We start from the raw sequence: 26,347 nt of genomic DNA, 5'->3' as shown, positions 1-26,347 counted from the left end.
ATGCAGCTGATATTAGTTAAAGGAGGGATTATCTTTTGTTCTTAAAAGGAAGGGGCCTTCCTGGAATCAGGGGGGGGAAAGGCAAATTCGGTATTGATTTGGGATGCAATGCAGATACCTAAGCTTGTACAGCCAGAACTTCTGGAGAAAATAATGGCCAACACTATGAAAGCAGAAATTACCAACTTTACAGAGAAGAGAGAGGAAAAAAGGGAATCATATAGAATTGTATGAACAGCAACTCTAGCTCAACTGTTGCAGTCTCAGTGCAATGAACATTAATGTTTTTAATTCATCATTCCACTGAAATTTTTAAACAAGAAAAATAACAAATTAAGATAAAGTAGTGAAAAGAAAAAAGCAAAAAAAAAAATGCAAGAAAAGAAAAAAGTTGAAATAGAAAAAAGTTATAAATGGCTTCCAATGTTTCTCACAGCAGTTGTAAGTACAAATATATTTCAATCTCTAAAATTATGTTGTATTACTCTTCTTTCTATAATCTCTATGTAATCTCTTTTATGCAAAAAGTCCATAAGGAGCAGCATATGAACAGTAGTATGAAATGTACCAAAAATGAAAATACTTTCTTTTCCTTTATATGTTTGTTTCCCAGATCTTCTGTACAAGATCCTTCATTTGTTTTGCTAGCACTGGAGACACATCTGATAGCGAGAAGTAAAAAAAAAAAATCCTCATTGGGGATTCTGAAATTCAGGCCGGTTCCCTTTCTGTCAATACTCATCTTTTTGCAGAGATTTTGAGACAATACAACTTCTAAGTGCAACATGAACTAGGAAATACTAAAGAACAAAACTACATTATAACAGAGTGTATTTACTATATTAGAAAAGAAAAACCACAAAGGATTGTACCCTAATCAGGGAACATGTCTGTCATTGATTTAGGTCAGTGTATGTTTTTATCATAATTAAAGGATAAAAGAAAGTCTATTTGTAGTTGAGAGGAAGTGCAATTAAATGAAAATGTATCATCTCATTTGAAGAACTATCAGGATGAGCATAGAACTAGGTGCTGTAGATCTTTGTGAGAGGTTCTTTTGAGAAATGGTACAGATCAGCACCATACACAGATTGGTGTTATTCTCTCTAGGTTTCCAGGGGGCTTTTACTAACAAAAAAATTTAACATAATTAGGCTTATACCATAACTATACCCCTATTTATGCCTATCTTATTCCCACACCATCCATATAACAATCTGTCACTTGAGCGTCAACCGAAGTCATCAGCTACCTTTAAGCCACCTACAAGTTGGCTTCTGTCAGTTGCTTTTCCAAATTGCTGCTGCAGCATTCACTTTGTAGTTTCTCAGACTATTCTACAGGAGAAAGTAAACATGTTTTATAAGCTATTAGTTGGCTGTAGTTCCTCTACTGGAGGGGTGAAGCTGCTAGCTCTGTCACTTCCTTCACCTTATTTGCTGCTGATTTGATAAAATCCAAGTCCTCATTACCTCAGTTACTTGTTTTGCTGATGGCTGCTCCACTCCCTTGGCTGCAAGCGTTTGCTTTTGGCTCCCCCACAGCAAATGCATCCACTCACACACCCACACTCCTACTGCACTCAGCATTTTACCTTATAATTGAGACCAGGTGTGGTATAATGTTCTTCAGGCTGTCTTAAAGTCCCATGGGAGAAAAGAAAGGGAAAGGAAAAGCTAATGCTAGGTACTGACAGACTTTTCTTCCACATCTATTAAGCCATTGGGAATCACATCTTCAGTTGCCTTCTTTTAATTTTAGTAGCTGTATAATTGACAGAGATGGATACCCTGTTCCCTCCACAAAGATATTGGGCATCTATTGTAGAAGTTTCCATTCCTACAATCAGTATTTCCAGTGATACCATCTGCAGTTCATATAGCAGTGTAAAATTAAAAGGGAAGTACAATAATTTTTGGTCCACACTTAGATATGGAAGCTTATTGGGGGATTTTAAACCAGTCTGTTTCTCTCAATGCAATCTACTGTACATCTACATGTTGTTATTATGGGAATGAGGGATGACCTCCACCCAGGTTGTTCTTGAAGGATAGGTGGAATATAAACTTAAGATACATAGATAATAACATTTTTTTCCACACCTACTATGGTTGATAATTTTTTAAAAAATCTGAAATCCAGTTTCTTGATCCAGATATGATTTTGTTGCCCCTAAAGCAGTGCCATGATTTTTCAACTTCATTTGTAAGAATCCTTGGCTTTCATCAATATGTCTTAAAGCAAAATAATTTATACATAGAGAATCAAAGCATCTGAAGAGCAATTTTCTAACTTTTCTGTTCTATAAGTTTACTTTTGACCTTAGTTTTGTAAGAGAAAAGGTTTGACAAAACAATCATTAATCAATTCTCATCTACTGTAGATACAGGATGCATAGATTTATTATGCAACCTGCAAATGCCTAACTACTTCAAATACATTTTAAGGAAAATGGATGCTGTCTATCTTGACATCTATTTCTGCCAGGAGATATAAATCTTTTATTTGATAATGAAGAAAAAACAAACAAACAGGGAAGAAAGAGAACACTTATTTTAGGTGGCAATCTTAAGAAAAAAAATCAGCACCAGGGTAAATATAAATTGCCGCAGTTCTACTTGCAGTATAGATGAAAAGAACAGCTGTGCTTACCCATTGCAGTTGGTCATATTTCTGAAGATTTCTGGCTTAACAAGATATAAACAACATGCTGGCACATCCTGCTCAATTTCTACCACTTGGCTTTCCCTACCACTGAGAACAGCTACACTCTTTAGCATGACATGCACACTCCAAGCATTTTGGTTTGCTCCCCTCCAAACAAATCCATAATTGGAAACCAAAAATAAATTATTGACCTCCTAAATAAACCACAGGAACTTCTGCATTAGGCTTAATCCATTCCATTGGCAGGAGAAAGCAGTGAAAAACAATCAAGCTAGTTAACTCTAAGCCGCTGTTGTTCAGAATTCTGGGTTTGTGTGCTGAGAAAGACATAGAATCAAAGCACTTGATTACTCTATTGCCAGGTGGATTGTTGAATACGCTAGCTATGAATGGCTATTTCAGGCAAAATAGGCTGATTAAATAGGCTTAATCTGAGCAAAAAAAATTAACATTTTTCATCCGTTCAACAGGGTGCTTTTGCATTTTGGTTTACATAACTGTTTGGGGGGATTTTTTTGTTTTTGTTTGTTTGGGGCCAAGTGTCTGTTATTTTTCAAATATTTTTTTTTCAAAATAATAATGAAGTATGATATATTAACATGAATCTGATGTCACACAGGCTTCCAGCAGCTTCTGAAATTATGCAGTTTTTATTGATGCTTAAATATCTGCTCTATTTGCTAATATTATCTCATAGGATATTATCTCATTCTACAATGTTTGTGAAGCATTAATGTCATCGAACTGGATATTACAAATATATGTTAAAGAAGGTTTATATCCATTATTAATATACTTACAAATTGTAGATTTTAGATTTTAAATGTTTAAAGTCAACTATTGCTTTTCCTTCACTTTGTGATAATATTCAAGCAAGAGCAAAGTGCTACAACTCTTTTAATTTGTGCCCAACTCACCCACCCCAATGTAATGAAGTAAATTAGAGAAATCCTACAGAAAGTACAGACAACAAAACTTAAACAAAATATCTTTTCAATTGTATTTCAGTTCAGAGACATAGGTGCTTACTTATCTCCTATATCAGGGGTGTTATCACAGCGTCGTCACATGACATATTGCGACTTTTTTCCCCTTCTCTAAACCCGGCGTGGCCAGCATGTGACGCATGCAGACCATGGGCGGTGAGTTTAACACCCCTGTCCTATTTGAAAATGCCTGATTTGTAAATATGCTTAACTATAACAGGACCAGTATGTGGGTCTAAAAAGATAGATTAAAGATTAAAGACCTGGAAGCCCTTCTTGTTGATGTTCTCTCGTCTCTCCTTTTGTTAAAAAATAATTCTTGACCTCAAATTATTATCTGAATTTGTACCACTTATATAATACTCTACTTGGTTTCCTAATTTGAGTCTGATAGATTGTATTAATCCCACCATTGATTTTGATAAATAATAGCTTATGAACCTGCATTATATATGGAATCAACCATTTGAACTTACTCAACAAGTAAGAGCGCCTGCTGCTACCAACGACCTCCCATCATCCCGTGTGCTCCCACAGAGAGGGCCTCCTCAGGGTGCCATCAGCCAATCAATGCAGGCTGGTGACCCCCAGGGGGAGGGCCTTCTCTGTGGGGGCACCTACCCTCTGGAATCAGTTGCCCCCAGAGATAAGGAGAATCCAAGACTTTAGCGCCTTCCGCCGTGCCCTTAAAACCCACTTTTTCCAGCAAGCCGGGCTGGCTTAAGAAGAAATTTTAAATGTTTTAATTGGTTTGTATTTTTAATTTTGGGCCAAATTTATATATATTTTAATTGTTTTTAATATTTGTATTTCATGTTTTTTAATTCTGGCTGTACACCGCCCTGAGTCCTCAGGGAGAAGGGCGGTATATAAATTTAAAAATAAAATAAATAAAATAAAATAAACAAACTATGGCTACTGTGAGAAAGCCTGAGTCAAAATCCAGAAACACTGACACAGGACTCTGGATAGCTCATAGGGTGGCTCAACAACTGCAGTCAGAAACCATGGTTTGTGGAGCAAGCCATATAAGCTTCATGGGTGGGTTTTCACTATCTTATGCAAAAACTGCATAAAATAGAAACATCAGGGAATTATACACTGGATCTTACTGAACCGGTAGAATAATACAATAGCTATATTGAAAAATTTCATTCCATCTGATACACATCCATTTAACGTTTGCTTCACACCACAGCTTGAAAAGGTATAAGTAGAGATAAATGTCTTTCAAGTCAAGCTTATATGTTGATTTCATATAATTCGGCCATATAAGCAACAGCACAGCAATAGAGGACCATTACCATCTTCAGAATATTTTTGTCAATTCTCTATAGCCTATAGTCTGTAGCCCTAAAAATCTAAGAAGAGGTCAGTCCACTTCTAGCTCAGATAAGCCGCCCAAGTGTAGCCACCTATATCTCAGTAATCTTTGGGAACCCTGCTAGTAAGAATGAAGGGGCTTTCCAGTGCCCCTGTTATCATTAGCCAGAGGAACAGTCCCCATTTATGTATCATAGCAATCAAAGGAGAAGTGAAACACAACTAGTTCACCAGATGGCTTTTCTGTTGGGACTTTTGCACCGTTTCCTTTTCTTTTAGTAGACAGTGTTCACAATATAGAGTGAGAAACATCTGTTGTATAACAGATTAATTAGATGAAATACAGTTCAGGGAAAAAATTGTTAAGAATGATGCACAAGAATTACAGATATGATTCCCACCATACTGTATGACTCTTTCTCTCTGAAAGAAAACCACAAACGCAATTTATAGAAGTTAACTACTACCCTCATTGTCAAGGATGTTTATATTAATTCATGATGCTTTTTTTTTTTATAAAAAAAATAGCTTGATGATGAAAGAAATTCTGCAGGAGAGGAAAGCTGGTTCCTTTGTTCTTGCTTTTATGGAACAGGAATCTTTCAGAACTATAATTCAAATTCCTATTGTGTGTGCTGAGAGGAACCCAAGTTTAAAGATTGAGGCAGTTATTACAGGTAGTCCTCGACTTACGACCGCAATTGAGCCCAAAATTCAAGTTGCTAAGTGAGAAATTTGTTAAATGAAATTTGCCCCATTTTACGACTTTTCTTATCACATTTGTTAACAGAATCGCTGCCATTGTTAAATTAATCACACCATTGTTAAGCGAATCTGGCTTCCCCATTGACTTTGCTTGTCAGAAGTTGCAACACGTGATCACATGGCCCGGGACACTACAACTGTCATAAATTTGAGTCAATTGTCAAGCATCCAAATATAAATCATGTGACCATGGGGATGCTCCAATGGTCATAAGTGTGAAAAATGGCCATAAGTCACTTTTTTTCAGTGCTGTTGTAACTTCAAATGGTCACTAAGCAAACTGTTATAAGTAGAGGACTGCCTGTATAAACAGGTTGCCAGCCTATTGGAAAAAAGACAGGTGCAAAAGTGCTTAGCAACCCAATCAATTATTGAGAATCATCAATAGAAGAATCCCATTATCTTTTAAAAACTTTTCCAATGTCTCATATGGGCTCTTAGGTATCTACTTATGGGCATTACTTACATTACTTCTTTTACCGGTAGAACAATCCCAGAATCTTTTTGTAATGGTTAATGTTTATTAATTTATTAGGGTTAAAACAAAACAAAAAACCTATAATGATACTCTAATAATACATTTGTACGTCAGTGTCCCAGTTGCCCCAGCACTTGCCAGTCCCTGGAAGCCAACGATCAGTACCAGGATCTGAATCTTTATTTCAGGATAACAGGTGAATGCTAGTTTTTAAAAGCCTGGAGAAAAGCCATATGTTTCTTATTAAAGGCTTTTTGTTCACAGCCACAGCACATTCTGCTCTAAAAAGCCCTTGGCACTCAGTCTGGATGATTAACCCTAGGCTGTGATTAGGTTTACAAAGCTCCCTAATCTAAAACTAAACAAGCCATAGGATGGTTAAGTGCAAGGTGCAAATCCCATCACAAAATGAAATGAGTAGAGCAAAGGGACTTGAGATCTGCCATTAAAGGAAAACATGGAAATAATCGTAACATTCTGCCAACAGTCACTGTTTACTCAAGGTACAGAAATACAGGCACTTATCTTCAATTCCTTTTAAGCCTTTAACTTCCTTCAATGCAAATATCCAATCACCAAAAGTTTTTCACCCTTGAGAGGCAACTATAATTGCCTTCCTTAATTATGGATTTTTATATAATGACCATATGCATTTCTCTAAGCACAGACACAACTTCTAGCCAATTTGCAAACAGAGAAGAATGTTCCATCTATTTACATAAGTATGGCCAGATCAGTAATAGACACAATTCATCTTCCAGCCCAGTCAAACTTAAATAAATCCTAATAGCAGTTTAGTAGAGAACATATATCTCCTCCAGAGTCTTCATTAAACAGAAGCTTTCAGAGGCGTTCCCCAGCTGCTGGGAAGATATTTAAAGATGATGTTTTAAGAGCAAAGAACAAAAATGCTGGTGTTGCTGAATTTTTTATAATTGTTATTCTCAAGTATGAAAACATCTGGCTGATACTTTAAAGAAGCATTTGGCAGCAGGGTTAGGCCTTTTCAAAATATCCTTACGATTTATATTGATTGTTTCCTAGTATGATTAGATTGCTTATTTGTACCCTATGACTATCATTAAGTGTTGTACCTTATGATTCTTGATGAATGTATCTTGTCTTTTTATGTACACTGAGAGCGTATGCACCAAGACAAATTCCTTGTGTGTCCAATCACACTTGGCCAATAAAGAATTCTATTCTATTCTATTCTATTCTATTCTATTCTATTCTATTCTATTCTATTCTATTCTATTCTATTCTATTCTATTCTATCCTATCCTATCCTATCCTATCCTATCCTATCCTATCCTATCCTATAACCTGAACCTTATTGCACTCTGTCGGTGTCACCTTTACTCAAACTTGCATTCTCCCAAGCTACCATACAAACCCATGAAAAATAGGAGATTCCTGGCTTTCTTTGCAACAACCTTTTGATTTCCTACCCAATGGCTAAGACATAATATCTGCATAGACACATGAAACTGTGTAAATGAGTTGAGTAGATAGAAGAAATGACTAGGATTGATTGTAGCTGAAGTAGCAACATTAGACTGACAAAGTGTAAGCTGGACATGTGCATGATTTTTCTCCTTTTATATGATGCAGGGACCCATATGTATGACATGTTATACTATGCAGATTCATATATTTTTGTGAATATCTCTCCAGAAAAAAAAAATCAAATGAATGATTGTCCATATAGAAGCTGGTAAAGAAAATAACTCTTTTCTGTTCCATAGTGAACCAGAGAGAAATTATTCTGTTGTTTGAATTAGGCCAATTATGGCATCTACACCATAATTAGGGTATACAAGCCATGGTTTAACATAATGGGTGAATTCTCTTGCTGCACTGATCCAGTTAGACATTGCTGTAGTTCACAATTATATCACTGTGGTAAATTACAGTTAACAAAATCATAGTTTATGTTTACAATGAAGATTAGCTTTTTAAAAATATATAGAAACAACACAGTAGTTAAACTAGAAGTTTAAACATCCCAGCTTCTATCTTCTCTTCTTTTTAATAAATTTAATATTCAATTACTCATATTTATAAAGAAAAGCAATGACAGTTTTTAACCCTCAAACTAGGAAACCCAAACACCACTAGCTTAAGATATTCATTTTATAAATCTCACTATTTTAGAGATATCACGTGGGTTGAAAATGTCATGGATTTTTGGCACTGATGCAGCAATAGAATCATTTGGTCTCTCATCTTACAGAAAGTCTATACTGTCACTTTTGGTTCAATTACTATGGAATATCATTGATACTGACCAGTGGTGGGTTGTCCCAGTTCGGATCGGTTTGCAGGAACTGGTAGTAAAACTGGCGGGAGGCTCTGCCCAATGACCTGGATGTCATCATAGGTGATCTGCGCATGTGGGCGTGATGCAAACTGGTAGTAAAGGTAAGTAGAACCCACCCCTGATACTGACAAATATACTAAAAGAAATTCTGTAAAAATGGTTTTTTTTGAGCAGGTATAGTAACACAAAATGTGTGTTACTGAAATCAGTGTGAAAATTAAAACCAAAACTAAATCAAGTTTCAGTCTTCTGATCAATGAATCTTGTAAATTCTCAGCATTAAATACATTTTGTCCATTGCTCAAGGACAAAAAAATTAAATAAACACAAGCAAGATATCACAGTATTTCTTTTTTAAGACAGGAATGTTTTATAAAATCTGAATTATCGGTAGTACAGAAACATAATTGATATAATCTTTGCCCACAGACCACAGTGGGTTGAATTTATGGGAATTATATCACTAGACTGAATACTTTTATTGCATCATAACTATTAGGCTCAAAACCAAGAATGACACATAGCAATTCTTCCAAGTTCTTTATTGTTTCATACCTATAGACAAAATCTTGCCAGAGTGAGGACTCTGCTATTTATATCTACAATAAACTCTGTGAAGGGCTGTTTTCACCTTTTTTCCTCACATTTAGTATCTGGGCTGCCTCTTACTCTTCTGAAATGCACCCTCTCCCGCCTGGAGATCCATCTCATCACTACATTCCATTACTGTAACATATGTAAAAGAAAAAAGTGGGGTTTCAATGGAGTAGTTGTGTTCTTTTTTTAACCATCTCCTTTTGGGCACCCCACAGGTAAATAAGCAATCAAATTTAATACCCTCATCCCTGGAACAACAACTGAATAGTGGCCAATTTAACTCCCCTCCCCCCCCCAAAGAATATTCCTCACCTTCCTCCCAAAAGATCATTTCAAATTCTGTAAACGAACTTGAAAGGTGATTGCTGAAAAGAACATTAAAAGTCTCCCCATAGATGTTACATTCTGGATTGTGGCTGTCATCTCCTCTTCATGTTTTTTAAGAATAAGAACCGGAATATTTGAGAAAGAAAGGAACTTTACCTTATCACATTTTAGCCCATTTTTCACTTTAAAAAGGAGAGAATGAAAATTGAAGCTGAAAGAAGAGTTATTAAATTAAGGAAAGACTTTCCTATGAAGTTGACTTAGTAATAAAAATAAAAGGATTTGGTTAACACTGCCTTCTATCTGTAAGACTCACATTTTCTACAATATATTTTTATCCATACAAATCTATTAAAGGAGGAAAGAGTTAGATAAACTTTTCAACACAGAGCAATCTGTCTGTAAAATTCCACGCCAGTCCATTTTTATTTCCCAGCCTCCCACAAAACCAGCTGGATGGTGGCCTGCTGTCATCTTCTCTTTGACCCTTCCTTTTCTTGACTGATAAAAAGTTGGCCTTCTTTAAACCATGGTAAGTGCTTGTTGACTTCAAAAGCATGTCTCATACGGTTTTCTTGGGAAAATACAGAAATTGTTTTATTTCAGAATGCTTTTGTTAAATCCTCCAATTTATTTTACAGCCCTGAGAATTAGTTTCTCATCGATGTACTACGGCCAACCTTGCTTAGCTTAGTTTCTGGGTTTACCAAGAAGATCCAACCAACAAGAGAGTTCAGACCTGTTATCAAATCCCTCTGGATTTTGGGATAAAAAAAAAAGTCCCACCATGCAAAAAGAAGACAAAATTGATAATGCCCCTTACCATTCATGTTGTCTTAATTTCTTTAAACCAAACCAAACCAGTGCCATGAAACTAGAAATAAATGGGCACTGTTGACAGTTTCTCAATTTATATACAGAACAGAATCATTCCAAATCTATATTTATTTATTTATATTCCATCTTTTATTATTTTTACAAATAACTCAAGACAGAGAAGACACCTGCACACCTTCTTCCTCCTATTTTCCATAACAGCAACTACTTTTACTGCCTGGGTTTGAAAAGTTGAAACCCCTTTAGAAAAGTAACAAACATGAGAGAACCTCTGAGTCCTATTTTTTAATTCATTCATTAATCTTTGCTAGATTACCACTGGTATATTACAGGCAGTTCTCGACTTACAACCATTTGTTTAAGCAATCATTCAAAGTTACAACGGCACTGAAAGAAGTGACTTATAACTGGTCCTTGCACTTATGACCATCACAACCTCCCCAAGGCATATGATCCAAATTTGTGCACTTGGTAACCACCAAGTTTTTACCATGACTGCAGTGTCCCAGCGTCATGTGATCACAATTTGTAACTTTCCCAGCCAGCTTCGGACAAATAGTCAATGGGGGAAGCCAGATTCACTTATGATTTACTTAAAACGAGCAGTGATTTGCTTAACAACCAAAGGAAAAAAAAAAGGTTGTAAAATTGGATACAACTTGTTTAACCACTGTTGCTTAGCAATGGAAAGTCTGGTAAAATTGTAGTCTAAATCAGTGGTCACCAACTGGTGGTCCGTGGACCACTGGTGGTCTGTGAGAAAATTTTGGTGGTTCACAGAAAAATTATTTGCATTTTTATATTGCATTAAATCAGGGGTCCTCAAACTACGGCCCCTGGGCCGGATACGAGGAATGAACGTTTGTGTTGCTGCAGAGAGTCTCCCCCTTCGGGGTCTTTTTGTGTGGGTCGGAGGGGGGCAGAAATTCCAACTTGGGGTCTGCTTCAGCCTCCTAATGCGGGGCTTTGGGCAAAGGCTGGATGGAAGCACCGCTGGTGGCAAAGAAACAGAGAGCCTCATTCCAGTGGGACTGCATCATGGCCTGGAACTGGCTGACCATCTCAGCCCACTGAGTCTCCAGGCACCGGTACTGGCCTTGCACCCCCGCAGGTCATCCCTCTGCTTGGAAAGCATATGCTCGTAGTCCTCAGTGAGCCTCCTTCTTGGTCAAGTCCAATTTGAACTGAGCTGTTTTGCCAACTCTTTCTCATTGTGACTGCTTAGCTCCATCAACTGCTTCCTGTTGGGGCCCTAAGGAGCCCAGGTGGGGAGGCGAGGAGTGGCTGGGAGGGGAGGGGCAAGTAGAGGAGGGTGAGGCGCCTCTCGACATGAGTGACATCAAGTTGGCCATGCCCATCCAGTCACATGACCACCTAGCCATGCCCACCCAGCCAGTCATTAGGCAGATCATATTATGGTCCGCAGGATTTAAAATTATGAATGAGGTCTGAAAGGTTGGTGACCCCTGGTCTAAATCAAGGACTACTTTTAGCCCATGTGAATGAATGATGGAATGGCTAGTTTTATAATTTCTGCTCTTCTAACAAACTGGCTATTTCAAGTTCTACTCCTGGGATTTACAGGTAACAAGCTGGCTAGATCCACTCCCTGAATTAAGCCAAAATATAGTTGATGAAGTAAGTGTACTTAAATGAGTCACTGGGACTAGGACAGCATATAAATTGAATAAATTACTGTTAATATTATTATAAGGCTTTGGTATGTTTGGTATGTTTATTACTGGTTTTGGTAACAGTTTTGTTTTGTTTTTACTTTAAACCATGTACAGAATTGCCACATAGTTAGAATAGAATTTAGAATTAGAATAGATTTTTTTTTAATTGGCCAAGTGTGATTGGACACACAAGGAATTTATCTTGGTGCATATGCTCTCAGTGTACATAAAAGAAAAGATACGTTCATCAAGAATCATAAGGTACAACACTTAATGATAGTCATAGGGTACAAACAAGCAATCAGGAAACAATCAATATCAATGTAAATATTATGTAAAGCATAAAGCACATGAACAGTGATTCAAATGCAGCTATCATATCCGAGCTAGAATGAGATACAGAAAACATTCTTTGCTGCTGGCTTGTCTGGATTTTTTGCACCCCACACATGGTAGCAAACGTGATAGCTACAGAATAAGATACCACAAAAAGAGCCTTGGTACTACAGTGGTTTAAAGCACCCTGTTATTAACACAGCTGCCTGCAATTTACTGCTGGTTCGAATCTCTCCAAGGCTCAAGGTTGACTCAGCCTTCCATCCTTTCTAAGGTAGGTGAAATGAGGACCCAGTTTGTGGGGGCAATAAGCTGACTTTGTATAAATATACAAAAAGTATGAAGGCTATTGCTTAACGCACTGTAAGCCGCCCTGAGTCTCCGGAGAAGGGCGGCATATAAATCAAATTTAAAAAAAAAAAAAACAACCATGATTCAATGGAATATATTTTGAGTGCTTTCCTCTTTCAGTAAACTTACTTCTGGTTTCAGAATTTCCTCTTTAGCCCTGTTTTTTCAATGTCCTGTTACAGCCTGGGCTGGATTCCATGAAAAGTTCAAACACAGCTGTGATTTCAATAAAAAGAGCAGCAGGAAGTTATTCATCTATTGAGGCCATGCTTAATAAATGACTAAAAATGAAGAACATACATCAATAAAGAAGAATATTTGTTTTGTAGCTCAGGGTTGAAATGAGGGGTCCTTGGTGCTCGCCGGTGCTAACACTGATGATGTTACCTAATTTGGGTAATGAAACATCTGCAAGAAAACAACCAAGCTCAGAGAGCATCAAGGAACCCTCAGAACATACATCAGATCCAGGCCAATAATAGTCTGGGCTCATGCGAGAAGATGATACATGTTCACTTTAAAAAGGTAATATTCGTTTTAATCTGCTTTAAATAAACTTGTCACAATAGTAACACCCAAATCTTTAAGTCTTGTTTATTGGGGGGGAAACATACACAATGTATAATTCGTCATCTAAGAGCTCATCGATTATAATAATGTAGCATACAATAAGAATACAATTTTTTTACCTTTCCATACATTGAAAAAGTGCAAAAAGAAAATAATACATAGCAACACAGATGCTCAGAGTACAGATATAAGTAGACAAATGACAATTTCTAGAGATAACCAAATGAGTGTGACTTTTCAGTTAAGCTTTATTTTAAAAGCCATTCTATAAATCTGGCCTGGGAACTATAAATATGCTAATAGATTATGATCAAAATGCAAAATTATAAGAAACAGGACTCTTTCTCAGAGCTGATCTTATTCTTTTTTTTTTTTAATCACTCCCTAGAAAACAAAGAAAATAATATTTGCCAATTATACTGGACTATGAAACGGCTAAAGATTATTCTAAGATATACCACTTCCTGGATCAAAAGCTCTAAAGAGTTTCACATCAGAGAAAGCACACATCCTGACGTAAGCACCTAAAAGAAAGAGGAAGTGCTAAAGGCCAAGAAATGTACTTTAGACTCACTGGACATTTAACACTTCACTTCACTCAATTGCTGTAAATGCTCCAAATGTTCCAAATTAGAGTTTCTAAGGGTATTGCAGCAGGAAATGCTCTCAATGTTTATTTATTATTAGAATTCCTATTCACTCCATATCCAATTTTTTTTCTTATCCCTTCTCAGTGCAGCTGCCCCATCATCTTATTTTCTCTGTATCCCATCTTCTTAATTGTCTTTATTTTGTTTAGCTAATCAATAAAAGGTATAACTACACAGAACAATATTAAATGATCAACATGTGCTCTAAATTGATAAGTATACCATTGAAAAAACCGGGCAAGGGAAGTAACATGTTATTAACAGAACAAAACAGTGACCATATGGTTTGAAAATCTTCTTCCTTGTTTGAAAAAAGATATTGACAAATTAGAGATACCAATATTCCATTGCTACAAACTTTCTGGTGGTGATTTTTTTTAGTCAATCCAGATGTGGATAACAGAACTGAGAATGATCACTGGAAGTAGAATGTTCTATATGCCATTTCTGACATTCTTTCCCTGGATTTTTATAGCACACATCTGCAGCTCTAGCCAACCTCCATGTTCTTCCAAATCCTCCAAGACAATGATGTCTTAATACATTAAAATTACAGTGGATGTAGCCAAGAATAACATAGGCAGTTCTAATATGCTGCAGTCGATCCAGAATCACATGAACCTTCTTTTTTGAAGATTCTGGTGAAAAAAAAATGGGGCAGAATAAATCTGTGTGCATAGGCATGGGGTTTTCTTCCATGAATTTGTATGGATCTATATGTGAGATTGGTATGTGCAGAGAGGGATCAATTAGTGTTTGTATGTAGGAAGCTTTACTTTGCAGGCAATTAATTTTAATTAGCAGTTATTAAGTCAATGCAAACATTTAGCGGAGAGGGAAAATCCCCAAGATTGGTTTCAGCTGGCATTGGCAAACCTAAATTGACAAGCCAGGGAGGCCGGGCATTCTACTGGATTTTATTTTATTTACTTGTTTAATTAGATTTTTATCTCAACTTTATTACTTTATAAGTAACTCAAAGTGGCAGACGTACCTATCTAATACTCCTTCCTCCTCCTATTTTCCCCACAACAACAACAACTGTGCATTGGGCTGGGCTGAGAGAGAATGATTAGCCCAAACCCACCCTGCTAGCTTTCAGGTCAAGACTAGAACTAAATCTAGTCTAAGTCAAGATTAGAACTCACAGTTCCTGGTTTCTAGATCAGCACCTTCACCATTACACCAAACTGGCTCCCATGTTTATAACTGTTCTGTCAAGAGTAACTTTTCCACCTTCAAGTGTATTCTTGCAGTTTCTTAAGAAAATAAACAGTAATTCAAGAGGCATATAACTAGTATGGACAAATCCTGCCACATTACAGAAGTTTCATGAGATACAGTAATTCTTGAAGGCACTTCCAAGTTCGTTTAGCTTTGTCTTTGTTAAGACCCTTCTTAACAATCTTTTTGGTGCATCTGGTATATTTTCAAGATACTTACAGCTGAACTTGGCTAAAATATTACTTTAAACATTGCTTACTAATTGGGTTTGGTTTTTTCATGCAATGGTTTTGCCTGCGATTAAAGCTAATCCCAACTAAGAAAGAATCAGGAAATTTTCAAAGCCACACTTTAGAAACCAACAGCCGCAATGCCATTGAATTAGTCAAAGAGGAAGAAAAAAAATAAGATGATTTATGAGCAACCAAATTGCCCATTTGCTCATTAAGGCATGACATACAACAGTCAACTTATTGAACAAGTGATAATGTCATACACCTGCTATTAATTCTGCAAATATTTGTGCCGACTTAGTGAAAGCTTTGGCTGCTTGATTTGTCTAGTCTGCTAAAATTATCTGATTCAGACAATGGAAAGGATTTCAGTACAGTCACGGTCACTGGCTCCAAAATGGGCACCACAGGGCAAAGAAAGCCTCACCTTTTTATATAAAACATAAGGAAAAGAAGAAGGAATGGGGCTTTGATGGCCAAACATGCCCACTATTTTGAAAGCTAGATCATTTGTTGCAGCTACCTCCTATCTGTACATGCACATAAGATATTTGTCTGAATCAAAATGGGGGTTCAGACTGCCTCAATCCTTTGATGATCAATTATCCATCTCAAATGCATTCAAGACATTCAAACTGATTTAAAATCGATCCAATTTTTCAGATCAACTCAACAAATCATGAGGGTCAGTTTGGTATAGTGGTTAAAGCGCAGTTCTAGAAATTAGGAACCTGTGAGTTCTAGTCAGCGGTGAAATGTACTTACCTTCGCTACCAGTTCGGAAATGTGAGTGTGTGCGCCTCTTCTGTGCATGCGCAGAGCCTTCTGCACATGTGCAGAGGGTCAAAAATGGGATGTAATGATGTCCCAATGGGGGGGGCGGAACCTCCCGCCACTGGCCCTACCGGTTCGCACAAGCCAGATAGGTTCAGCTGGATTTCACTGCTGGTTCTAGTCCTGCCTTAGTCATGAATAATGGACTGGGTGACTTGGGGCCAGTCACTCTCTATCAACACAATCCACCTCAAAATCCTGCTAACTACAGGTAGTCCTTGACTTACAACAGTTTGTTTATTGACCATTCAAAGTTACAACACTACTGAAAAATGTGACTTATGACCATTTTTCAGAGTTATGACTTTTACAGCATCCCCATGACCATGTGGTCAAAATTCAGATGCTTGGTGACTGGTTCATATTTATGACTGTCGCCGTGTTCCAAGGTCATGTGATCACCTTTTGTGACCTTCTAACTAACAAAGTCAATGGGGAAGCCAGATTCACTTAACAACGGGGTTGCTAAATTATCCACTGCAGTGATTCACTTAAGCATAACAAGAAAGTTCATAAAATGGGGCAAAATTCATTAACAAATATTCTCACTTAACAACATAAATTTTGGGCTCAATTGTGGTCATAAATTGAGGACTACTTCACGTAAAAGAATAATACAAATAACTCAATTTCCTGGATCAGATCTAAAGAAACAACAGCAATCAAAAGTTGGGGGAAACTCAAGTCTCCAAGAAGTTTCTAATGCTGTGCTGAACATGCACATATAATCCTAGTTGTGAGAGGGGTTTTCTCCCCCTTTAATTCTTAAAATTGCATAAACTGTGGCTGGTTTTGAACAAATGTCACATGTGGAGCTTTTGTAATCACAGTACTCGACAAGAAATTATAATATCAAATAATCTTGGATGTTTGGCAGCAGGGATGAAATATAAACTCTGGTTTAAAAGCATTCTGCAAAGCAGATCAATGATTATTTATTAAAAAGAAAATTGAGGGTACATTCTTAAAACTATATTATAGGTAACAGGATTTTCTACATCTTAGGGTATGTAAGGGATATATTGTGGTTCTCACCTGCAAAATAAGCAAACTTTTAAAACCATTTTTGCTTTCTCAATGCATTTATGTCCTTATCTTATTAATTTGGCACATAGCCCCTTTCTATCCAGTTTCTAGAAATATGGCTAATTTTATGCCAACATTTGGAAGGACATGTGAATAACATGAAGGGATATTTTATCATGCTCAGTGGACATGTAAAAAACTAAAATATGTTGGATTGAAATACATACTTTGATACAGATATTTTAAAGATCAATATTCAACTGAAGCCAGAACTTTTTGTTTTTAGGATTAATGGATCACATTGCACTCATGTCAGAAGTATCAAGGCACTTCTGGGTTGAAAGGATTTGCCATCATCATTGTCTGAAGGATGCCCAATTGGGGGCTCCTTTCATGACCCCAGCAGCAGCTGGAGCACAGGACAAGAGCTCATCCCATCCCATGCATGGCAGCATTAGAGTCTCGAACATGGTCATGCTAACCTCCAACCTAACTATGCTCCAGGATTAATACATAAACAGTTAAAAAAAGCTGTGGAAGATTATTTCAATAGATCATTACTCTGGCAAGATTACTATATGCACAAAAATAGAAAGATTTAACAGGGTCCAGTATGGAGGAATAGTTGGTGAAAGTGACAGCTTTTGCTGAAATTGATAAATTGACTTCTTTGATTAGAGAAAAGACAACTACATTTATTGGTGACTGGAAGTTTCTTGTGGACTTTTTCTATGTAAATAAAAAATGAACTTGTGATTTATGATTTTGATGAATAGGTAGAATAGATTATAGAAAGAAGAGGGATAGGCTGTTATGTGAAAGAGAGTGGCTAAAATATACTTGTTCTTATAACTGCTGTAAAGAATATTGGGAGCCACTTCTTTATATCTATTTTCTTTTCTTACACTACAAGCCAGTCATACTCTCTTGGTCTTAGGTTGGAAGGCCACAAAACATCTATCTACTAACCCCCACTGGAGAAAAGTGGTAGATTTTACAGTGGATTGATTAGGATTAATCATAGTAAAAATCAGTCATTTTTTTCAAGAGAATCAGTCAGTTCTAAATTGCCACGATATTTTTTTCTGAGTTTCATCCGAGTTTCTTATAACCAATAGAATCTGTTTTCCCCTTATTCCTTTGTCAGCATTCCACAGAGGAACTGTGTCAGCATGTCTCTTCCACAGACACGGAACAAGAAAAGCTCCCGTTATTTGTAATGTCCTGCTACTCCAAATAATCCCTGGGTAAAGGAAGGAAGTTTCTCAATAGAGATCCACAAAACATGCTACAGTACGTCTATGGTGGATTGGACCCTCCCACAAAGATTTTACTGTTGTAAATAAACAAAGCACAGGAAATTCTTTGCTTTCAGGCTGTTGCCAAGAAAACTGCATGGATAGTTTATGTTGAAGGAGATTTTACTTTGCTTCTATTGATCATACAGAAGAGATTTATACAAACTGACTACAGAAACATATGGAACTTAGAAGTGAGATATGTAATGTGTTGCAGTATTCCTGTTAAAGATTCTAGCTCCTCGGGAAAACATTCTTTTTTCTAAGACATGTCATTCCAATGTACTCCTTGGCTATTTTGTGTGAGTTTTCCTTTTTATTGAGTTAGGCTCCTGTACTTTCTGATGATATTCAGTCTTTGATGTTTTGTTTTAAGGTTCCCCACTCAAGTTAAGTGTGCTATTGTTTTTAAAAATTCTTCTAAAGAATCTTTTCTTGAGTTAGCAATAGCACTTAGATTTATATACCGCTTCACACAGCCCTCTCTAAGCGGTTTACAGACTCAGCATATTGCCCCCAACAATTTGGGTCCTCATTTTACCCACCTTGGAAGGATGGAAGGCTGAGTCAACCTTGAGCCGTGGCTCAGTAGTTGCTGCTTTATTTGTTTATTTATATCCTGCTTTTATTATTTTTATAAATAACTCAAAGTGGTGAACATACCTAACATTTCTTTGTCTTCCTGTTTTCTCCACTACGATCCTGTGAGGTGGGTTGGGCTGAGGCAGAGTGAGTGGCCTAAAGTCACCCAGCCAGCTTTTTTATTTTCCTTTTTGAAAACAGGTGGTACTGTTCTTTATCCAAATGATCAACACTTACAGAATTAAGTTAAAAAAGCACCAGATTTCAAGATGGGACAAGTATAATAAAATAAACAAGAAAAGGCAAAAAAAGAGAGAAGAAAGTGCTTTTCAGCAATCATAAACTGGTGTTTCTGTCACAATCCAATAAATAGAATTGGCTTCCATTCCAGCATGATAACTAAAGAGTTTCCAGGGAAAATGGTGATGAGTATCAAGCATTTTTGCTAATTATAAAACAAGTCCTTAGAGAGTTGCAACAAATTTTAGCCTCTCTTCCAAAGCCTCTCACTGGATCGGGCATGGAGGGAGGAACTGAATTTTTCCCTGGAGTGTTTGTGACAAAAGCTCTTTTCCCCATGTTAACTATTTCAGAACAGACCTAACTTATCAAAATAATTACATGCTTACTTTTCAGTGGCAGTTGCCTATTTTTAATTTTCCTGGAAGATTGAGAATATATCAGCAGCACCAATGCTGCTGTAAGTGCTTTTCTACATTCTCCTCTGGGAAAGTATTACAGAACAAAGCCTCCTTTAAATAAACATTATTTTGTGTGGTGTACAGGAAACCCCCTAGAAGACATCTTATCACAATAATTATAATGAAATAAAAAAATTTTAATATTTAAAGGCCTGGATTAGGGAGAGCTCTAATGGGGAAATGCATAACTTTTGATCCCCAGCCTTGCTGCCTCCTATTATTATCTTTCCTCTTTCTCTAGACTTTACAAGCAGTGTTGACATAAATGAAATAGATCAAAAGCAGTGCAAGAATCTATTGCCCCACATAAAACACATCCCATCTAAAAACATTGCCATTCCTGTTACCCTCCAAGGCAAAACATTATCAACTGATAAGAGGAGTGAACTGAAGAGTAAATAGTTCAGGACATGAATGGAAAAATGTTTCAATTGGGAGCTGCCAATTCAGTCCTTAGCTGCTGTTTCTCGGCAACTCTTTGAGTTAGTTGATAATCAAGTGGCCAATTTTCAGTAGACAGGTGAAATAGTCTTATGGCATAGACTGTCTCCCATCCCAGCTATAATATTATATATTATATTATATATTTTTAAAGGGGGGGGGGTAGACTCAGGAAACTACAGACCAATCAGTCTAATATCAATACCTGGGAAGATACTGGAAAAAATGATTAAAAAACAGATCCGTGAACATCTAGAAACAAAGTTATAACTAGTAGCCAGCGCATCTGTTTGTTAAAAGCAGATCATGTCAAACCAATCTTATTTCATTCTTTGACAAACTGACCAAATTAGTAGACCAGCAAAATGCTGTGGACATAGTACGGTATATAGAGACTTCAGCAAGGCATTTGACAAAGTAAACCACAACCAGTGGTGGGATTCAGCCAGTTTGCACCACTTCGGGAGACCCGGTTGTTAACTTTCTGAGCAGTTTGGCAAACTGGTTGTTGGAAGAAATCATTAGGGCAGAGAACCGGTTGTTAAATTACTTGAATCCCACCACTGACCACAACTTATTTCTTGGTAAGCTAGAAAAATGTGGGATAGACAGCATCATGACCAGATGGATTTGTAACTGGCTGACAAACTGTACTCAACAAGTAATTCTTAATGGTATTACATCCACATGGAGGGAATTAAGTAGTGGGGTACCACAAGGTTCCATCTTAGGTTCACTACTCTTCAATATCTTCATAAATGACTTAGTTGAGGGAATAGAAGGGGAACTTATCAAATTTACAGATGACAGGAATAGCCAACACCCCAGAAGACAAGCTCAGAATCCAAAAAGATCTTGACAGACTTAAACAATGGGCCCTATCCAACAAAATGAAATTTAATGTGGGAAAAAAGCAAAGTTTTACACTTGGGCAGGAAAAACCAAAGGTACAAGTAGAGATTAGGCGAAACCTGGCTCAAAAACAGTAACTGTGAGAGGGACCTTGGAGTCCTAGTGAATGATCACTTAAACATGAGTCAGCAGTGTGCGGCAGCAGCCAAAAAAGCTAATACAATCCTTGGTTGTATAAACAGAGGGATAGAATCAAAATCACATGAAGTATTAGTACTGCTTTATAAAGCCTTAGTAAGACTACACCTGAAATACTGCATCCAGTTTTGGTCACCACATTACAAAAAAGATGTTGATACTTTGAAAAAAGTGCAAAAATGAGCAATTAAGATGGTTAAAGGCCTGGAGATTAAAACATATGAAGAATAGTTGCAGGATTTGGGTTTGGCTAGTCTACAGAAAAGAAGGACTTGGGGGACATGATAGCAGTATTCCAGTATTTGAGGGGCTGCCACAAAGAGGAGGGGGTCAATTTATTTTTCAAAGCACTGGAGGGCAGGACAAGAAACAATGGACGGAAACTAATCAAGGAGAGAAGCAACCTGGAACTAAGGAGAAAGAAACTTCCTAACAGTGAGGACAATTAACCAGTGGAACAGCTTGCCTTCAGAAGTTATGGGTGCTTTATCATTGGAGATTTTTAAGAAGAGACTGGATAATCACTTGTCTGAAATGGTATAGGTTCTCGTGCTTAAGAAGGGGGGTGGACTAGAAGACCTCTAAGGTCCTTTCCAGCTCTATTCTGATTGATTGAACATTTGTTATTTAAGGTGCTATAAATGGGATATTGTACATACTGGGGTGCAAAATGTCCCTCCTTCTGAAAAGAATTAAAAAGAGTGCTGCTGATCATGTGCCGAATGCTTTTCCATTACCATAAATTATAAATATATCCAGGTCACAAATCCACCTTGGCAATGCCTTCATTAAGCCAACTGGATTTTCACAATAGATCAATAGATTTTTACAACCTGGGGTCTCTGCACCCTCAGAGAATACAAAATGGTATTTCAGGGGGTGCAACGAATAGTGGCTTGTGTCCCTTAGTGATGAGTGACAATTACGTTTGTGGGGGGTGCAAACATTAATTAAATATTTCCTAGGAGTGTGGAGCATAGAAAACATTGGGAACCATTGCAATAAATGCAAGCTTTCACTTTTAGCAAAACTCTTCATCAGACAAGAGACTTTTAAAACAAGGAAAACAAATGGAATGGGGGGGGCGTAGTGATTGGTGCTTAAATCTGTACAGCTCAGAGTCCTGTATGATTCAGATTAAGTAGAAATTGCCTGCAGCTCTACAGATTAAGCTCTAAAGCTCACATGCTGATTTTCAATAAGCATTATTTTCTGATTTGATCTATCCTGTGATTTTTGTATTTTTTGGCAAAGTTGTCAGTCTAGGAGCGAACAATTATACTCCAAAGCTATGCACAATTCATAACTTCAAAGTTCTCTCCTCATTCAATAGGATGACAATCTTACATTCCATTAATGCTCAGCTGTGGTTTTAAATAAACAACAACTGGATTCACATTATGTGAGGCTAAACAAGCCACAGTTTGGTTTAGCCCACACAAATGTGTTTACATTCATATAAATGCATTAAAGGCTTGGAGGCTTCCTTTGAAAAATTATATGATGAACACTTGTTGGTGTCTAACCTGCAGTTAAAATGTTCCCACAGGCTAGAATACCTCTTCAATTTAAGCACATCCTCTTTCTAGCCAAGGATATGCACAGGAGGCATGATCACCGAACCCCCAACCCCATCCAGCATCCCAAAAGTAGGCAGATTGCGGCAGAGATACAGGTAGTCCTTGACTTACGACCACAATTGAGCACAACGTTTCTGTTGTTAAGTGAAACACTTAGGTGACTTTTGTCCCGTTTTACGACTTTTCTTGCCACTGTTGTTAAGTGAAACATTGCAGTTGATAAGTGAATCTGGCTTACCCATTGACTCTGCTTGTCAGAAGGTTGCAAAAAGTGATCACATGTCCTTGGGACCAGGCAACGGTCATTAAGTATGAACCAGTTGCCAAGCATCTGAATTTCGATTACACAATGATGGAGGGGATGCCTGCAAAGGCTGTAACTTTGAAAAGGCGTCATAGGTCACAGTTTTCAGGGCTCTTTGAGTGGTCAGTAAACGAACTGTTGTTAAATCGAGGACTACCTGTGTCCTGCTCCTTCAGGGATAAGGTTCCTTGACGGCAAAATCGACCTTTTTTTTAACAAACTTCCAACTTGTTCTTCCCCCTCCTGAGTCAGAAACGACAAACGGGTCAGCATAATAAAAGTCAAAGTCCTCGGCTAACGAGAAGCGGGCAAAGGGAAGGAGGGAAGGTAAAGTTGTACACTTCGAAGGCTCTGACGTGTGGCGCGATTCTTCTAAACAGAAAGAAATACTGGAGGGACACGGAACAGCGTAAGTAGATCTCCATGGTACCCTGGCTTAGGAGCTTCGACGCCCGCCTCCCCCTCACCACCGCAAAACTTTGGGGTTTGCCCCAGTCTTAAGAGGGCAAACCCTTGTCTGGGACTTACCTCTTTGTCGTTTCAAGCGAAAAAGAAGACGGAAAAAATAAAAAGCTGAGGGAACAGGCGCCAGCTGCCCCGAGACGGGATCCCGCTACAACACTCCCCGGCCCACCTTCGTTTTGCGCGCACGATCTCCAGCGTCCACAACAACTCGCCGCCTGGGTAGGCAGCCTCGCAACTAACAACCAGGAAGGAGGCGGTCAAACATTACCAGCGGCTGGCGATAGGGATGAATGAGGAAGGAAAGGAGGCGGGCGCTCGATCTGGGTGGCTTCTGAGTGGATCCGATGAAAACTCGGCTTCTCTCTCTCTCTCTCTCTCTCTCTCCCTCATTCTCTCTCTCTCTCTCTCTCTCACACACACACCTCCCCCCCCCCTTCCCCATCATCTTATCCCAGGAGGAAGGGATTTCCACCTGGTACAGAAGCTGGATCTGGGGAAACAGCAGGACAGAGGGGAAGAAATTCAGAGCTACTTCCCTCCCCCTTATTTTTGTGGAAGGGGTTTTTAGAAATCTAAATTGGCTCTGTTATCTAGTATTGGGGGATCTGGATGAGTTCCGGAAAAGGGTAAAGAGCAGTTGGGTGAAGATCAAGTCTGGTCTTTTATTCTCTGAAATATCAGCCCGTTGACAGATCTCAACTAATTTCTTTGCAATCTTACAAAGATTGCAAAATCCCACTGAAATCAGCGGGACTCCCTTCAATCATTCTGAAGGCGTACCTAGTGGCAATTCTACCGCTCTGTATGCGTATTGTGGCGGAAAAGCTGTTTGAAACCACCAGCCATATACAGTAATGAGTCTTGTGTACCATGTAGTCCTGCCTGCAAGAGAAGCTCCCTGATGGCAGTTTTAAGAGTTCTGCTCTTGGGATGGAGATGTAGCATTTTGTTGAAGTGTACCTCCTACAGGTGAGACATTATGCGGCATGTTGACGCCTGTTGGGATGGTTACCGGGCATGACACAGTAACTAGATTTTACAGTTGTGCTTTGGGATTGTTTCCTTCCTCTGGTGTCTGGGATGCCTGCAGGATATGGTCATAAAAATCCCCCTCACAGGCTGATTCTGACAGCTGGCTAGGAGGCCTTCTCTGTTCATCACAAATTCATGTACGGCTTTCTTGATCTCATTGCTCTACATGTAGTCCTCGACCACAATTAGTACTAGAATTTCCATCGCTTAGCAAAATGGTTGTTAAGTAACTCCCATTTTACAACCTATTTTGCCATGGTTGTTAACTGAATCACTGTAGTTGTTAAGGGAATCATGTTGTCATTAAGTGAGTCTGGCTTCTCTCATTGAATTTGCTTATTGAAGCCAGCTGGGAAAGTCACAAATGGCAATCATATGATCCCGGGATGCTGCAACCATTGTAAACATATGCTGGTTGCTAAGCACCCAAATTTTGATCAGGTAACTATGGGAAGCTGTGATAATTGTAAGTGCAAAGACCGGTTGCAAGCCACTTTTTACAGTACCATTGTAACTTTGAATAGTTGCCAAACAAATGCTTGTAAGTTGAGGACTACCTGTAGTGACTAAATGCCGTCTGCCCCACATCCGAAAACTCATGGCAGACAGCCACCAGTCATGCCATATACTGGATTGTGGGCAGTGCTTGAATAAGCCTGCCTATCAAACTGATGCTGCCCTACTCTTGAAGACATGGTCACCATGGCATAAATTCCCATGCTCACCCACCAACCCAGACCCCATAGTCCCAAGCAGAGCAATATACAATGTGCACAGTGCTGTTTTCCTTCTTGGTCTGGAAGGATGTCGATTCTGGTGACAGGAAAGTTCTTGCAGGCAAGGAAATGCTAGCCAAGTAGCTGCAGAGTAAGTAACCAAAGACTTGGCCTGAGAGATCCACAAAACTCGGTGCTGTTAAACCCTCCCCACGGAAAGGAGAGGGCAGAAGGGGAGCTCTTGTGCTTTGAACTCCCATTCCATATTCGGCTTTGCCTCAGCCGCCCTTCAAAGTCTAGATCCCTTTTATTCCCTAAAATCTTCCCCAAAGTGGTCAGTATCAATGAGACTATTTGAGATGTCAGTGTTATTGTTATTCATAATACTATTAGTTAACATAGTATTTATTTAATTTTTTCACATAATAAATATCTGGGGATTGGTGAACAATCTGAAAATTCATGAAGTTGAGCTAAAGTGTTTGGGGACTCCTGACCTAAAAGGAAGATAAGTGCTGGAGCCCCTGACTCAATTTCTCTTCCCACTGAGCTTCGCTTCCCAGAGAGAAAACCAACCACCTGTTCTCTTCTTCATTGTACATTGAGTCAGGGTTTGGTGAATGTAGGCGATTTGAACTGGAGAGGTTAGCCAGTTGCCCAACCTACTGGACACAAGTATGAAGAAAGAATTGCAAGGAGAATTGGGCACTGTCTCCTACTTCAGCCCATCTACTCCCCCCCACCCCATGACCGGTCAGGCTAACCAGTGCAGTGGAGGGGAAAAAGTGGGACATACCAATGGATAACGAGTGAGCTTCAACTTCCACTGATACTGTGGGGAAAGGACAGGGCTGGCACTAGGCAGCTGTGGTTGGCATGACTGAGAAGCCACCAGTGACACAGAATTAGCAAAAATGGCATCAGCCAAGTAATAAAAACTGTGAAAAGTATGGTCATGCAAAAGAGTAAGAGAGA

The 26,347-nt window shown here is 38.3% G+C and overlaps 1 protein-coding gene across 2 annotated transcripts in view; it reads right to left on the bottom strand.

The window, feature by feature from the left end:
* PKIB (cAMP-dependent protein kinase inhibitor beta) overlaps positions 1-23,864 on the bottom strand; it is a 41,849-nt gene extending 17,985 nt beyond the window's left edge. Inside the window, exons 1-2 of one of the 2 annotated variants that reach the window (XM_087882707.1) lie at positions 23,688-23,864; positions 12,796-12,882 (exon numbers count right to left, since the gene is read on the bottom strand). The gene's annotated coding sequence lies outside the window, so the exon portion shown is untranslated. The remainder of the gene's footprint in view (positions 1-12,795; positions 12,883-23,687) is intronic. The other variant, XM_034418710.3, reaches the window with a different exon arrangement.
* Positions 23,865-26,347: the final 2,483 nt, after the last annotated feature.

The sequence above is a fragment of the Pantherophis guttatus genome, chromosome 1, assembly GCF_059756535.1.
Source record: "Pantherophis guttatus breed Tessera chromosome 1, ASM5975653v1, whole genome shotgun sequence".
NCBI classification, from domain to species: Eukaryota; Metazoa; Chordata; class Lepidosauria; order Squamata; family Colubridae; genus Pantherophis; species Pantherophis guttatus.
The sequence above is the reverse complement of the archived record's forward strand: the minus strand, read 5'-3'. Positions and strand labels throughout refer to the sequence as shown.